Source organism: Camponotus floridanus, unplaced genomic scaffold (genome assembly GCF_003227725.1).
Source record: "Camponotus floridanus strain SB8 unplaced genomic scaffold, Cflo_v7.5 scaffold19, whole genome shotgun sequence".
Classification (NCBI taxonomy): Eukaryota; Metazoa; Arthropoda; class Insecta; order Hymenoptera; family Formicidae; genus Camponotus; species Camponotus floridanus.
Genome location: NW_020229314.1, coordinates 369,066 through 386,492, shown reverse-complemented (window position 1 = coordinate 386,492; position 17,427 = coordinate 369,066). Strand labels below are relative to the sequence as shown.

Sequence of the window (17,427 nt, the reverse complement as noted above, 5' to 3'; positions counted from 1 at the left end):
AATTTGTCAGATGTATAAAACGATAAAAAGAATTCCTATTAAGAGTTAATATAAAATATATATAAATAATAAAAAATGTATATTGTAGTGTTCTATCTTTGCAATTATAATTTATTTTATTTTAATTATAAAATGTTAGTCTGTAAATAAGGGAAATGTTAGGATTTACAATCTTGCAGTTGTGATCATCAAGAGAATTAATTTTGGCACGTAATAAGAAATTTAGGCTTTTAGTGTTGACTCAACTAAAACTTACGCCTGACTCGACGTATCTGAAAATTAGCGAATTATTTGTTTTCGACGAACTTTGGCATTGAGTCCAAGATAAAACGACCGAAAACTCTACGAGCGGACATTTTATCGGCGTTCGGGTCGCATAGAACGACGATGACCTAAAAGCTGACCCGAGAACGCCTTTAAAAACGTGTTTTTCAACTCCGGATTTCTCGGGGCGCCCTTCGCGGCCGGAACGAGTTATATAAGTGCATCAATTTCTCACGCGAATTTCCGTTCTTTCGCTTATGCTACTTTTACTCGTGTGATTTTTATGAAGTGATGGAACAATAAGTATGAATCGGCTGTTTATATCGGCGGGCCAGTCTTCAAAATCTGAGGGACCTCGAGAATCTCGGCGAGATTCTCTGCGATTAACATATAAATGAAGGAATTTAAATCCAATAAAGCCACCCTCGCTCTAGCAATCTCATCTTCTTTAGTAAAATTCGGTACGCGTGACGAGTATCTAAATTGTTATAATAATATTGTTATAATAATAGCTCCTGTTTTGTACTGATCCGATTATTATTAACATTTGAGAAGGTTGCCAAAATGTTGCCGAAATATCTTGATATTAACATTATATTAAAGACATTCATGTGATATCTCGTACTAAGAGAAATACAAGTTAGTCGTGAGATACGATAGAAATAATATTTTGAATATATGCATAAACGGTTAGTAAAAATAATTAAATGAAAATAACTAGGAAATATATATATTCACGGTTTTTATTGTATCATTTTTTACGCGCGCGTCTGTTATAAATATTGCAAATTTATTCGCGGAATTGCAAATATGTCCAAACGGTTAGCAGCGCTACACGAGACATATGCTAACGTCGCATTTGCATTCTTGCCTTTTTCCGTTTTCGCACTTTATGTATTTTGTTTTTAATGAAATAATAACGACGGGTTGTAAAACAAATGATAACGTATGGTTAGGCAAACGAATATATTCTTCAAAAGCCACGCGAATTCGAAAATGTAGAAAAGACTATTAAACTGAAATAAGTAATTATTTTTTGAGAAAGTTATATATATTATCTACACTGAGATATTAAGGAAATTACTTGTCTTCGTTGCATTTCTATGCATTTAATGTAATCCTCTTAGAAGCAAATAATACAATTAATGCAACTTCAAAAGTGGATTACGATAAGCAAGCTTATTGAATGATTTAAATAATATCGCCAATAAAATTACTTGTAATAAAATTAAATTATGTCGACTATATGTCTCTCTCTACGAGGAGCATTTGATGATAGTATTTAAAATATTTTTTGAAAAGAAAATTTGTACATATCGTGAATTATTGCTTATGATTGCCCAATAAAACATTAAAATATTTATTAAAATATTGTTCAAAGAATATTAAAATATTCTTTGAATGTAAAAGTCCTGTAGTAATTGTAATAAAAATTTTATATCCATAAAAGATATTTTTTCATATTATATATTATTTCTTACTATAAAAGAATATCAAATCTGACTTATCAATCTTATTCCATTTTCTGTTGCTGTCTTTTTTACAACGATATAATTTTATGCAGAAAAATATTAAAGAATGATTTTCTTCTAAAGTGCAACAAATAAATACACGACTTAATTATTATGTGTTTATTTTATATTTAATGGATCTCGCTAGAAAATTAGAACGAGATTAGTCAAAGGCGCGAGTTAATTTTCGCTGCTTGTCCGCTTTCCCCTTTCCTTCCTTTCGGATTAGGATGATATATCGATGAGAAATAGCATCGAGTGAGTCGTAGTTCGAGTTCGAGCAAATTAATTCTATGTGTCAAGTAATAAGTTTGAAGGTCGAATCGCTATTTAACACTATACGGAACGAAATAGAATGTGTAGGGCTAATTAGTCTTGAATTCTGAAATAAATTATCTATCGTTACTGATTAACTAATTATCGACGAACGAAAAGACAATTTGTCACTGGCCACGTAGATCCGTCTCGCTTCATCATCGAAATCGAGTTCGAAATTTAATTAACGAAGCTAATTTAAACTCGACCAACATTTGCGGAACTACTAGCATCCTCGGATGGTGGATGTACAATCTTTTTAATTTACTACATAATATTCTCGCTTATCGTGCAATTAATTTCTGAAAGCTTAACTTATCATTATCGAAATTTTAATTGATTGCAATCTTTTCTCAATGTTTCTTAAATTTTAATACGAAAAGAAAAATATATTATGCACTAATGTAATTAATAAAATCTTAATATGCTAAGTTCCTTTTAATTATTAATGACATAAAATTTTAAAAATATATATTAATGTGACAATCTTAAAATAATATTAAAATAATTATTTAGTAACGCTTTATTTTAGATTCACTATAATTTGAACTATGCAAGAAACAACTTTTATATTAAAATATCAATAATATCTAAGTACTCTCGTATATCCGAGCAAAGTATTTAAAAAACTAATTTTTTCGACAAAATTTTTTTGACAGAATTTTTATGACAGATTTGATCGCGTGTCAAAACAGTAATGATATTTATAATGAATCACGTCATTGTCAGATTAAAGTTCTTACGCCACAAAAGTTTCCACAGCTACTAAATTATATTATTCGTCTTAGGTATGGCAACGAAAGGATCGATAAAACCGTGATGAGCGATTCTGCTCGAACTTTAATTATTCGCATAAAGCTCGCCGAGAGAGCTCGTTCTCGTTTTACGATCCGGAGCAATGGAAAAATGACAAAGGAAAAACGATTTCGGGGCGCGGTTGCGCGAAGATCGAAGCGAATTTCTTTTTCCGCACCTCGGAAACACATCTCGCAGTGTACCTCGCTATAGGTGCGCCAAATACTTACGTCAAGCTTTCGTTGGTATAAACTGTCGATGGTTCATGAACAAGTTGGATTGAGCAGAATAAAAGGAACTGCGATATCTGCTTATCGGACTTCTTTAAATCGTTATTTGCATAAAATTTATTAAAGCTGCGCGAGACATCTTGAGAAATGCAGTACACGCAAATTACGGTGAAAGGAATAAAATAGGGAGGAAAAAGGATGATACGTTTCAAAGCAGTAAATTGCAAGATCGCTTTGTATATTTCCTCTTTATACACATAATTTAAAAATTTTGTAAAAAATAAGGAAAGGTAAAATATATAAATATTGAAAAATTTATAAATCAATTGATGTTTAGAAATCTTCGAAAAACAGTCATTACAACATGATTGATTATCCAATGAATCGTATCCATTTAATATTGTCGTAATAATCGCAAGCGATATTTTTAACAATTGCAAATATCAATAAATATAAAAAAAAATATTAAAAAATACGTACATGGAATTTACAGTTGAACGAACTTTAATACTAAAGTAACTTACTGGAAATGTCTTATGAATAATAGAGCATTGAGATAGGCGAGTAGTAATCGACGACACAAGTCAGCCGGTGCACGCGACACAAAGGCTGCTTCCCTTCGGCCGCGGTCACCGACGTTCCCAACGCATTTCTCAGGGAGTTCCATTTGCCAGACCGCGATTTATAAAGGGTTGCTCAGCTTCGGACAAGCATGCGGTCAAGGAAAACGGGAGACCTGTTGGTTGGTTATCGTTAGATCGTAGCGTCTTCAAATTTCCTGGCTGCCGGATCTTCCGCTTCTAGGATACTTATATATTACTTGGAGAAACTTGATCGCATTCTCTCATCTATTGATATTTTTTATTACATGTTTCTCTTTGAAAGATTATAAAATTAATTTATTTTTTATAGGTAGTAAAAATAATTTATTTATTTATAGATAGTATGTGGATTAAAATATATTAATTGTAATAAGAAATTATTTTATTTCGCTTATACATTTCGTTTTTAATGTTTAATAAGATTGATGTCGATTTATCACGATTTATATTAATTTTTTAAAGCTAAAATATTTTTAATAATAATAATAATAACAAAGAAAAAATTAAGAAAATATTTTTTCAAATATATAAATAATTGTTTTTGGATCACAAAACATTTTTATTTCAGTGATTGAATCCTCAAAATCCTTGTTATATACCATTATGAATATTATTGGAACTTATCTGATGAGATATTAATTCAAGTCAGTTAGAATTATCGTTTGATTCTCTGTTGATTTTTGCTATTTTTTTTTACTGTTGTTAGAGATAAAAGGTGTTTACGTAACGTACAAACATTATTTAACAAGTATTGCAGATCGATACAAACGCACTCGTAATGGAAGTGACCATCATATACATCAAGAATAAATATTGACCAAATGACATATTGCCTCTGGCCATTACTTCCTCGGTAATGCGTCTCTGGCAATAATTATTGCCGCTACGTTATGTAATTGGCGCACGTTGAACTTAATAGTATCAGTGTTTGCTCATAGACGTAGATAAAGTATACATAACATTTTCTATCATGAAAAACCCTTGCAATTTTATCTCGAACATTTATTATTCAAAAAAGAGAATTTTGTGGAAAATAAGAAAAAATCGAAGAATTTCTTGCAAAATATGTATAAATTATATATGTTAAAATACATTTTTTTCGAAATTTTCATTTACATTTTCATAATTTTCAAACATGAGATGCATAACAGGTTGTAAGTTGCTCTGTAAAATTAACGCTAGTCTTTGGGGAATAAAATAAAATGGGGAATAAATCTTCTTCCTTGTTGATGTATGAACGTGCGTTGCTCTATATCTCTCATAGAATAAAACACAAACAATGATAAGAATAAGTGAAGTGCTTGAATTGTTTCATATTCAATTTTTTTCATAGCGGCACGATAGCTAAATCACTTTTCTGCGATCGATTCTATGTTGAAATGTAGGAAGAAATTAATAATTAAATTAATTTTTTTTTGAGAAACTAAATTTTATTTTAAAATCGTGTTTGATTAAAAGCAAAATATTTGACATATGTATTTAAAGATTCATGATCAAACAATATTTAATTTACGTTTCACACTTAATATTTAAATGTTGGTTCATATTATAATTTAATACATTTTAATATGCTTTAATTTTGAATGTACACTTTTGAGAATTTCGTATAATTGTTCTCGACTGCATCTTACTTAAATTTAAAATGTTACACTCATTTCGAGACACCGACATGTATATAAATCGTTTCTTTATATAACGTATAAGGAAGTTTAAATTCTGTTAAATTGATAAACTGAACGAACGGCAACATAATTATTGTTCCTTTAGTAGAATTCGACTTCTTCTCTTGCGCAGAGGAACATAAAAATGTCGAAACGTGTATCCATCCTAAAGTATATTGCGTCTTCTCTTCCACAGAGGAAAAATAATGAGTCCGCTGGTACAGCTTGCGAAACTGCGGAGATTATTGCGAAACCGCGTGTAGAAATATGGGGTGAACTGCAGAGCGAAATGGATTTCCGGTTTTTAAATAACTGTGCGGAAAACACGAGTGCTCGTGGAAGAAAGTGGTATAATGGATGAGGTTTTAAGTGAATTTATCCCTTCATCGCGAGAGAGACTCAGGTATTTGCTCATTCATCGTATACACGTCATAGTAGTTGCTCTTGTAGCGCGTATAAAAGCGGGTTTATCATTTTTAGTACGAACTTTTGCCACACACATTAACCAATATTCTAAATCTACTACGCTTCAATAATCTACGTTTTATCTAAATTAGAGTGCGCATATGTATTAATTTTAAATGTATATATATAATTGTGTCGTGACGCATGTAATAAAATATTTTATTGCCATGAAACATTTAAGTATAAATTAATAAAAATGAAATAAATTTCATATATCGGATGAAATAAATTTCATATATCGAATGAAAATTAGCTATACGTTATGTACTCTTTTCTGTTTCAAATTTCTATCATTTTTATATATGTATATCATTAAATATATTTTATACAGTAATATTTTTTGCAAAATTTTTAAAAATATATTTATCTAGAGCGTGAAAAATTATAACGATATTAATATGTATGATTTATTTGAAATATGCTAGTAATGTTTAGTAATTTGAGATATAGTAATATTTGACGCGGGAAATTATATTAATTATGTATTAAAAATTTCGTTGATTTTTTCTATTTTGTGTTTTACATATATGAGCGGTGATAAGATAATTTATTTCGGTGATCGTAATCTTGACAATATCATCGTTGTTAAACGAATGTATCGTATCATTGCATAGTCATGATAATGTTTCAATCGACAGCAATACGATAAATAGATGAATAACGAGGATGACCATCCTGCCGATGACCACAAAACGCGCATAAATGTGATAATCTACTGGAATCAATGTAGTTCGCTCTTGCCGAAAACGATTGCGCACATTTCCGATATCTGGTAAACGCCTACGCAATGCGGTGAAATTTAGAGGAGCGCCCTGTTGTAATCTCTAATTTATCTATTTAATTATTCGCGTGATAAAGCACAAACGTTTCACGTTGAATTTCGGAGGAATTCTAGTCTCTTGTTAACGCATATTGCAGAATATCCTAAAAAATCCATACGCACAAAATCATCACATATAATTCTTTGTTGAATTTGATGGAAATTTTATCATTTTTTAATTAATATTTATAATTGGATAAAATCCCAAATTTTGTTACTAGATAGAATAATTGGAATTTTATTAATATAAATTAATGCATCATTTTTTCTTGGCAATTTTTTCTTTTTTTAATGAAAATTAATGCAAGTTGACAGCGTTTTAAAAAAATGGATTTTTAGGATTATTCGTTTTTTTGAGCATGTATGCGATGAATCCGCGTCAGTCAGGCAATGCTATATAAAAGCATCGATGGGGTAACTCGCTGATAAAATCTGCATTCATATCGTGTTACCGAAAAAGAGAGAATATATTCGATGAATAAATCTAATCAGTCCGGCACAAGTTGGTCCTTTTACAAGATTATATACATATTCATATAAGAGAACTTATGTGAAACTGAAATATATCGTTAATCTTTAAAAATGACGAAAAAAGTTAAGAATTTTTAATTATAAGACTTGGTTTTAATAGTAATTGATAATATTATCGAAGTTTATATTCTGTAAATTTTATTCAGAAAAATTGCATTTCTATAACTCTAAAATATTATTAATTCTCGAGAGGTCAACCACTACTCAAAAAATGTACATGATTGTCATTTTTGACAATACAATACATTTTATTGTTAACGTTGCCATTGTATTGCTTTTTTATTGTTGGTGTTTCTATTATTATTTTATTGTCAATATTGCCAGTATTGCCACAAAATTAAAAAGTATTTCTAAATGTATATTACTTTTTTTCCTATATTGCTAGTATTATTTCAATACATATATTTCTAAAACAATTTCTAAAATTATATTTACTGTATTGCCGCAATATATTCCTAATGAAATGTACAATGATTGTCACAGTGTGATTGAGTCCTCGTTAATTTTATATTAATTTTTAATACTCTTAAAGATTTAATTTTTGTGATTATAATGTAATTTGTAAGAACTGTTACAAATACACACACACATGCACACATACGCACGCGTATGTGTTAAATAGATAGAAAAGTCGAGAGCGAAAACAAGAAACAAAGTTACCTATCTTAAATGAACTTACAAGACAAAGATTTCTTCTCACCAGAAAGAAATGACTATTGCCAACTTTTCTCTTACGAAACACTTATTTGTTTGTTCCAGGAAGATGTGGTGGTGTCGGGCGCGGTGCGAAACATCAAGAAAGGTAAGATGCGAATTTTTCAAAACGTTGGTCACGTGCACGATTGCCGCGGCGACACGTTGAATGAAATTTTCAGGAACATATTTCCGCAATAGTCGCCATGTCGATCGTGCTACATAACTTTTGCAACGCATTCGTGCGACCGACGATACCTAGCTTTACGTCACATTGCATCACGCTTTGACGTGCGTTTCGAAACGCAGTTTCATCATCGGCGACGTGTCCTGTTAAAAGAAATAGTTAACGAGTGGCGCAATCGATGACACGATCGTGTTATGTGTGGTAATGGATTTATTAGTGCATCCATTTACTCGTATCGCAATTATTTATATATTCGATAAAGAATATCAAACGAGATACATATGCACAATAGTTCGTTTGATGAACAATAATTCGTTTATTTGAAACATCGTAGAAATATTTTTATAATGCTTTTGAAATTTAAATTAAATATTGCCTTCAAATATTTTATTGCTGTATGCAACAGAATATTATATAGCTACATAAATTATTTCTTGCAAAAATCTATAGTATTGTAATGCAAATTAATAATGTAAGCATTGATAAATTGTTGATACTTAATGTGTATATAACACTATTCTAATTACAAAGATTTTTTTTATTGTTAAGATATTTTATTATTAAAACAGATTAAGAGGTCAGTATACAAATTAGACTCCCAACGAAATTAATCCTATCACTTACTAATTTATGTAGTTTACACACTTATTTTATCAAAAATATATAATAGATGAGGTATATTCTTCTATACAAATAACAATAAATGTGCATATAATTCACGGATGTTTCTTAAAATAAATTTTTCAAATTATGAATATTGTTTTTTAAACGAAATGATATTTAATTAATTTTATTATCAATTTTGAAACTTTTGACATAGATAAACGAGATAAATGATAAATCTCATTTAATATTAATGAAAGTGAAAGAAATTTTGATTTTCTTGACCTTTGATTTCGTACTTTTATAATAAATTCAAGAAGTGAGTGCTTATAAGAAATTAAAAAAGAAAGCGACAGAACAATCGTGCACATATATACACTATTCAAAACTTTATGAAAATTGTATGTGATATCTGCAGTGAGGATGCATTTGACTCCATTATAGAAAATCTCGAAATTTAATCTCTTAGAATCTTTTTAATTAATGATTTTATATACTTGGATTTAAATTATTCAGGCGCTTCACAGAGACAATGAGGATAAATATGAAATTTTTATATGCATTCTTTTAATACGTAATAATATTTAATTATTTTTTCGATGTTTATTGAAATAATCGTAAGTTTTTTCTTAAAATTTGAAAAGTTTAAATTAAATACACACACTTGATTTAAAATATTTAGAGAGATTAAGTAGTTTAAATCATTTTAAATTTAAATAAAGATTTAATGATATGTTAAAAACTCAACATGTATCTCTCATACATATAAAAAAAAAATATATATATATATAATGATTTAATTTTATTTATCGAGTTTAAGTGCATCTGAACAATATTGAATGATTCGAATAGCTTTGCTTGCGACTCCTGTATCTCATCTTCTCCTATTGCGTTTCATCAACATTGTTGCTAATGCCTGACCTAAACATTGATAATCTCACGCATCCCTAAGCTGTGTAGGCGACCGTTACGTTTCAATCAGGACAGGCGCGCGAGCGTAAGCGCTACAAGTTTTCGATTAATCATAGTCGCTGCCCCAATTTCTAAATTCACAGTCGCCTTGGTAGCGCGCGCGCGTCATAACTTGCCTACGTTCGGACATTGTCGCGGAGACGTCGGCTATTGATTTCTCTCGGCGCATTCGTGAATGAGGCGTGTCTGTTCCCTTTACAATGGAATGACCGTCTCAATTATTTTGGGCTTTATCCTAGAATTATGTTCCATCGCGTGTTCTCAAGAGATTATCATAAACGATTCCCGATTCAGGCCGGATACTGTATTGCTGGATACAGTATTGTTTCCGATGATCGGCTCTGTTGATCCATCATCTCCACCATGAGAAATCAAATTCGGATGTATAATCAAATTAAATACTAATTTAGTGCTAATTTTTTATTTTAATCGTAAATTTATTAATAATTTGCAGTGAAATGATATTAAGAGAGAAGAGTGGAAATGCTGACATTTAACATTTTGTTAGATTTGATACATTTTGGAAAATGAGGATATCACAACATAATGGTCAATTCGTCATCTTCATTTTCAATATCAATTTCTTGCTAATTTATAAAAGTAATAATTGGAATAATGACGTAGATTAATAACGTTAGTTTAAAATAATACTTAATACGTAACAATACTTAATTATGCCATACATTTGAATTTGATTTCTCGAAATGGGAAATGTCAGATTAACGGAGCTTCGATGATTGAATGTCGATAATGTCAACTGGGAATACTCATATTAAGTTGAATGCTATATAACATTACTTAAACTTTACTTGTCTCTTGTATTATTTAATTATATTAAACTCCTATAAAACGATTAAAATTTAAAATATTTAATATATTTATTTTTGTATCGAAAAATATCAAAGAGATAACATTACTGAATTGATGGCTTAAGCTTCTTGGGGTATAGTAATCATGATGCAAAGCTTTTATTTCGCTTTTCATTAGCTTAATAATTCTATTTGACCAATATTTTGCTACAATTCATATTCAACAATGACATGAAATTAATATTAATCATAATATTAATCATGTTAAGGAAATTTATTAAGTACACAATTTCATCTTTTATACTGAAAAAAAATATTATTGTTTGTGTGTGTGTGTTTATTATTTAAAATTTTTTTATTTAACATTTAAAATTTATTTATTTAACATTTTAAAGATTTAAATTTATTTATTTAATATTTTAAATATATATCAATTGTGTGTATATCGGACAAAAAACAGAACAATTTACTAGGCAAGTTATAAGGTTTAATTTGTTATTATTTAAAGCTCTAAACGATTTCTTTGAACATTAGTATCGTAAATTTTATCTTTTATTGTATCCTTGCTGATTTTGATTTTAATTTTTCAAACACGCCAGAGGAAAGAATAATTTATTTTTATAATACTTGCACAGTTTATTTTAAAGATTCTATTAGAATATTTATTAATTAAGAAAATTAATGTGAAGAATATTTATTATTAAGAAAATCAATGTGAGTATTTAAAAAATTTAAATAAAATTCTTTTCAATATATTTTATAGATACAATTTTTCGTAATTTTTAATAGTTACTAATTTTGTGTACTAACATTTTGTCTCGCTGATTTAATTGATTTATCTAACTAAATATTTATCGTGGCCGTTGAAAGTTAAATTCGTCAGCTGATACATACTATCTATAAACAACAATAAGAAACTTAGATTCAAACCATGTAGTGTTAAGTGTAGCACCTGAATGCAATTGTTAGGTCTTCAACAGGCATTTCTATTTCACTTTGAGTAGAGCTATTGAGGTTTTAATCGAACCACGACAAATGGTATTTGGGAGAGTTTACTTCGGACGAGTCGATGAATTTCGCACTACAAACGATTTCGCGACGAGCTATATAGCTTCTCTTTCTCCAGCACTGCCGATGTTTACCGAGTTCCTCGCTAAGCAGAAATAATCAGACCTACTGCCTCTCTCTTTCTCTCCCTTTCTCTCTCTCTCTCTCTCTCTCTCTCTCTCTCGCGATCGATACGCGTTTATCAGCATTCCCGGGCTACATAGCGGACGAATCCTTTGAAGATAAAGCACAGCATATAAATATTTGACAGCGCGGAACAGCGCCGTATAAACACGTTTCGCGCATATTTTCCCTCCGGCGGTGAGAATCCGCGTTTTAATGCCGTTGCTCGAAGATTTATTCGCGGGTAACAGCGTTTACGCGCGGATATAAATAACGCGAAATCATTTCGCGCTCTCTTCTCGCGATAATAAACCTTCGCGTCGCGCGATATTTCGCTTGTCGAAACACATCTCCGTCACGATGCCACCGCGTTTTTTCGCGCTTTCCTTTTTCCTTTCTTTTTAATTATTCCGGTGTGTTTTCGTCAGCCTCAAACGGCATTGTTACAATAGCAAGAGAGTAATGCTCGATACAGTAGCAAAAGACTAATAATTTCAACGGGATTATCGGTCTTCTCATGCTTTTGGAAGATAAAGCATAGGATAAATATATGCGACAGGATTATTTCATTTGATACGGAATAAAATATTTTATGCAATTTATGTGAGAGCTTATAAGATTGTCTTTTTGAGATAATTGTGTAATGAAAAATTCGGGAAATGTAAACTTTATGATTATACAGAGTGTTTCTAAAACTATGTCGGAGATTTTAAGGGCGTATTCTAGGGATTAAAATAAGAAAAAAAGCTATAAACATGAGTCCAAAAATGCTTTTTCTCCAAGTTATAGCCCCCTAAAGTTGAGGGAAAAAAATCGAAAAATGTATTGTAACTCTCGGAGACTTTTTCATAGAACGTTAAAGTTTTGCACAGCGTAATAATTAATAAGCTTCATTTTTATGTGGTTTTGACCATTTTTTCCCTCAACTTTAGAGAGCTATAACTCTGAGGAAAAGCATTTTTGGATCCGTTTATATGAACTTTTTCTTATTTTAACCTCTAGAATACGCCCTTAAAATCTCCAACATTGTTTTAGAAACACCCTGTATATTATGTGATGAAAGAAAATTAAAAAAAGCAGAGATCTCGTAATTTTGTGATTTTCTGGCATTTTAATTTTCTTAATAAAAACGTAATAGGTAAATATAATAAGAGCATAAAATATTTCAAATAATATAAAATTGATAATATAATTATGTTAATAATAAAAGATAATTATAATAACAATAAAAAGTAACGATTTTATTGATTGTATCATGAATAGTAACATTATCATAGACAGACTGGGCATTATTTAAAAAGCAACATTATTCTAAATTTTCTTTACAAATTATTGTGTCCTACAATCTCAAAGCGCTATAAATAGTAGAGATATGATAACCCGCGATACAATCTCATACTTGTATATGCATTATATTTTTGTCGCGAATGCGAAATAACATCGCGACGAAATTGTGACGTTATAAAAATATACTTTCAACGTAGGCGCAATCGACTTACCTATCGCGGACGCGATAGAGGAGGGGCGGAGGAGAGAGGAATTACAAAAAACCAGCCACGGAAGTGATCATCTCCTCTCGGCGAGAGCGACTTTTTTATTATATTGGTCACGCCTGTGACGCAGCTCTCTCTCTATGCGTCTTATGGAATATATTTTCCATTCTCAGCCGGCGTGTCCGCCTCCGTTTTACCCTTTTTACGTCGATGTATTCCACGCCATTGGCGCATCACATACATATTACAGATAATAAAAGAGAGGGAAACTTACGCACTGCCGGAACATGTTGATGTACTTCTATGAACCCCTCGTGGATTTGCATGTTATTCGAGGCGAGGCGTGTGCTCGATTTTATGCACACGTACACGTACGGTGAGACACATAAACTGCATAAACTATCGTTTCAATTATCTCTTATCAACGCGCTCGTATCTTTCACAAGAGAGAACTATAATCTAAATATTCCGCCATCGACCCATTCGCAATCTGCCTCGAGCGATACAGCCGATGAGACTAATGACGAAATAACTCCACTAAAAGGAGATGATGCTCTATAGCCAGGGATCAAAATAATTGATTGAACCAATATATTTCAAGGCAACGGTCGTGGCTACAATTTTATGTTACATAACTCTAGTTTTAGATTATTTATATCATATTTATTATTTGATATTTGATATTTTTTAAATTTGAAAGCATTTCTAGTTTTTCAAAAATATACATTATATTTGTTAAATTTTTAGAAACATTTTCCATATCGGAACAAATTTTATGTACATGCTTTATAAATAATTATATATATTTTATAAAGGCTTTTACATGAAAATATATAAAATTACTCAGAGAGAAAATAAAAAATAATGCATTTATATAAGAAATATCGAATATTATAAAAGTCTAACGAACAGATAATCAAATTATAATATTAGAATTATAAAATTTTTTCGAAGAGATATAAAAAACTTGATAGGAAATGCTATTGTTGAGTCATAATTTTATTATAAAACTTAAATTCTAGATATGCTAGTCATTTTTTCTCTAGTTAAATGTCATTGAGAGAAAATGTTACTTTTATTCATATTTATACGATTGCAAATGCAGGCATTATAAGTTGGAATTTTATCATTGGTTCAATTTATTAAATAATAGAGAACGATATCAAATATTTTGGTGTTTAATCGGTATTAAGCGATGTTTATGCAAATTTCGACACATAAAATTCGATATTATCTTTTTAGAGAAGCGATTAACATAAATTAAACACAGTTAATACTTGTTTTTTTCTGAAAGTAAAATTACTTTTAAAAATATAAATGTATATAATTATACAATACAGATTTTTTTAATTATTATTTGGGACACAAAATATCTATACATACTTTTTTTAATTTTTTTAAACTTTGATAAAAGTTTATTCTTTATAAAGAGAGGCTTAAGCTGACAAAAGCAGCTGATTTTGTTTGCTTTTGGTTGAACTATACGTTCACTAATATTTTGCATTTATTATACCGAGAAACACGCTTCTCTTGATGTTATAAAAATTTACATAATTTATTATAATTATGCAGTAAATTTCAATAATATTGGAGATTGTTAGTTATATGTTTGAAAAACATATTAAGTTAAATTTGAAATATTCCGATCACATAATTTGATTTACTACAAACGTTAAAACGTTTTCAATCACCAGCTATGAAAATTAGATACGTGATAAAATAATTGTGTTGTACTGCAAATGTAGATGGCTTTTCCAAAAATAGAAATAAAACAATGAGCACAGTTTAAGGACTATAGAAACCAAATATTTTTTTTTCTGAAAATGTAGCTCACTTTGACTCGACTATCCATTTGCATTATCGAAATTTCACCGTAACACTTAACCCGATTGCGTCGTGACGACTTAAAATCCTACCAAAATTTAAATTTAAAATCTCAAAGTCGGTCAGTTGAATTTCAAATTCGAGCTTTAAGTAAATCCTCTACACTCGAGTGTGTTGATGCTGGGACGGGACGTAATAAAAGTAAAACATTTCAATAAAGACAGTAATGATTCGTAAATGATTTTTTTATATCGAAACGTTAAGCATTAAAAAATTACGATAGGACATGGAAAAAAAATATTTTGGTTCATAAATAATGTACTTGAAATATATGTCATACGAAATGACGTATATAAAGTCAAGTTTTATTTTTTTTACCTTATTACAGTATTTACAGTTATTACATTGAGATAATATTCGCATTATTTTATTAGAATTTTTCGCAATTAAATTTTCATTTATTTTACAAATAATAAATATGTTGATGTAATCGTTAGGTTAAACAAATATATATTCTTGCACAAAACTAATCTTTGAATGTGCTGTGTAATAATAATAAAAAAAAAAAAAATAAATCACGGTAATCTAATTTGCCACTGAAGTGGATGCTTTCGTCATCATTTTTGATAATGTGCCACGAGGATCTTCATCGAGATGCGTGACTTCGCGATTGACGGCATCCCTCTCGAATAAATCCGTCTTAGGACCTGTCGATTTGTCCGCGTCTTACTCTCAGGCTGATGCGCGACTCGTTTTCCTCGACATTCCAAGGAAACGATTATTATCGAGGGTGCGTTTCCACTGTAAGCCCTGCGGGGATGTATCTTGAATATATATATATATATATATATATATATATATATATATATATATACATAAAATACGTACAATCTTTTTACTTCATCTTCCCTTTACATCTTCTCTTTATATCCTCCGAACCCTCTCCTAACACCCTATCCTTCTCCTGAGGCCCAACGCTCATCCTGCGAGCCATCGACTGCGAGCAGGAGTATAGAGGTCTCCAGGTGGGTGGAGATCGATAGCACCGCGACCCAGCTTTATCCAAGCAGGCCGGGGAACCTGCTACTAGTTTCCGCGATGTGTGTATCTATACCGAGTGTTCCGCTATTATCGCTCGTTCCTATTAATCTTTAAATTATCAACCATCGCTTACGCACGTAATTCCAGAAGTTATAAGTACCCACAGTACGTAGGTTTCTCTTGCAAAATTAATTAGTTTAAATAAATATGAGAGAAAATTGACTTGTGCATTAATAAATTGAAGAAAGGAAGGAAGATAAATCTATCCGCATGCTTATTACTTATAAAGCCAATTATGCAATATATATTTTTTGCAGTTTATTGGTTGAAAAATACATTTAAAATGTTATTGCAGATGCACAAATAGATAATTTGTTTTACTGTAATTATTTTCTCTTAAATAATTTAAATTATTCGAGAAAAAATACTGACATATATTTGCAACACAGAAATTTTATTAAAATATAACATGGCATATATGAAGACAAAATAATATAAATATATTGTAACAATTTTGTGTGTATAAAAGCATAAAAATGAAGTTATTATATTTTATATTTATATTTATATATTTGTTATAATATTTGCTTATATTTTAGATATAAACATGTTGGTTGCAGCGTGGCCGCAATATTACCTTTCGTTCTTTTCTTTTAAAATCGAAAAGTAAAAAAAATTTTTGATAATTGAAATTGAAAGCTACGTATTTATAATTTTTATTTAAATTCTGAGCTCTACTTAAAAATTGTTTGTTATAATAATTTAAAATTACGTTTCGAGAATGTGTAAACTGATGATGAAAGCTTATTTTTCATTAATTTTCATTAATTTTTATTGGATATTTTATTTTTTAAAATTTTCTGTAATATTCAATTGCTAAGATATTTAATAAAAATTAAAAAACATTTTTTTTCACACCAGCAATGATCTTTTATTACAGTTTTACAAAAAAGAAAGAGTTTATTTTTCAGGTTTATCAAAGAACCTGTCGCTGACAGATGTCGTGGTACTTTGTATACATCCAATTTTACACGTACTTGCGCGCGTGTGCCAGAAAAAGTAATTAACGTTACCGGTAACACACACACATAGATACATATATACGAGTACATACATGCATATATATATATACAATATATATATATATATATGTATGTATATATATATATGTATGTATATATATATATATATATATATATATATATATATATGCATGTATGTATATATGTACACGCGCACAATTTATGTCATTGTACCTGACATTATAGCCCTTTGTTCGACGATTATACATTCTCTCCTTTGGCAGTTCTGCCTCTTGCGCACCTTCATTATCGTGTTCCGTTTCTCATTGAAATAATTTGAATCGTGTTTTACTGATGAATATTCAACTATTAAAATCGAAAAAAAAACGTTAAATACGTATTATATGTCTGATGATCAA

The 17,427-nt window shown here is 29.9% G+C and overlaps 2 protein-coding genes across 5 annotated transcripts in view; both read left to right on the top strand.

The window, feature by feature from the left end:
- Positions 1-17,427, top strand: part of LOC105256118 (neurocalcin homolog) — a 141,901-nt gene that overhangs the window by 31,417 nt on the left and 93,057 nt on the right. The gene's annotated exons all lie outside the window — the stretch shown is intronic.
- The window catches only part of LOC105256116 (neuronal calcium sensor 2), a 138,458-nt gene that overhangs the window by 31,229 nt on the left and 89,802 nt on the right, over positions 1-17,427 (top strand). For all 4 annotated transcript variants that reach the window (XM_025407793.1, XM_011265788.3, XM_025407795.1 and 1 more), the window contains exon 2: positions 7,954-7,996. The gene's annotated coding sequence lies outside the window, so the exon portion shown is untranslated. The remainder of the gene's footprint in view (positions 1-7,953; positions 7,997-17,427) is intronic.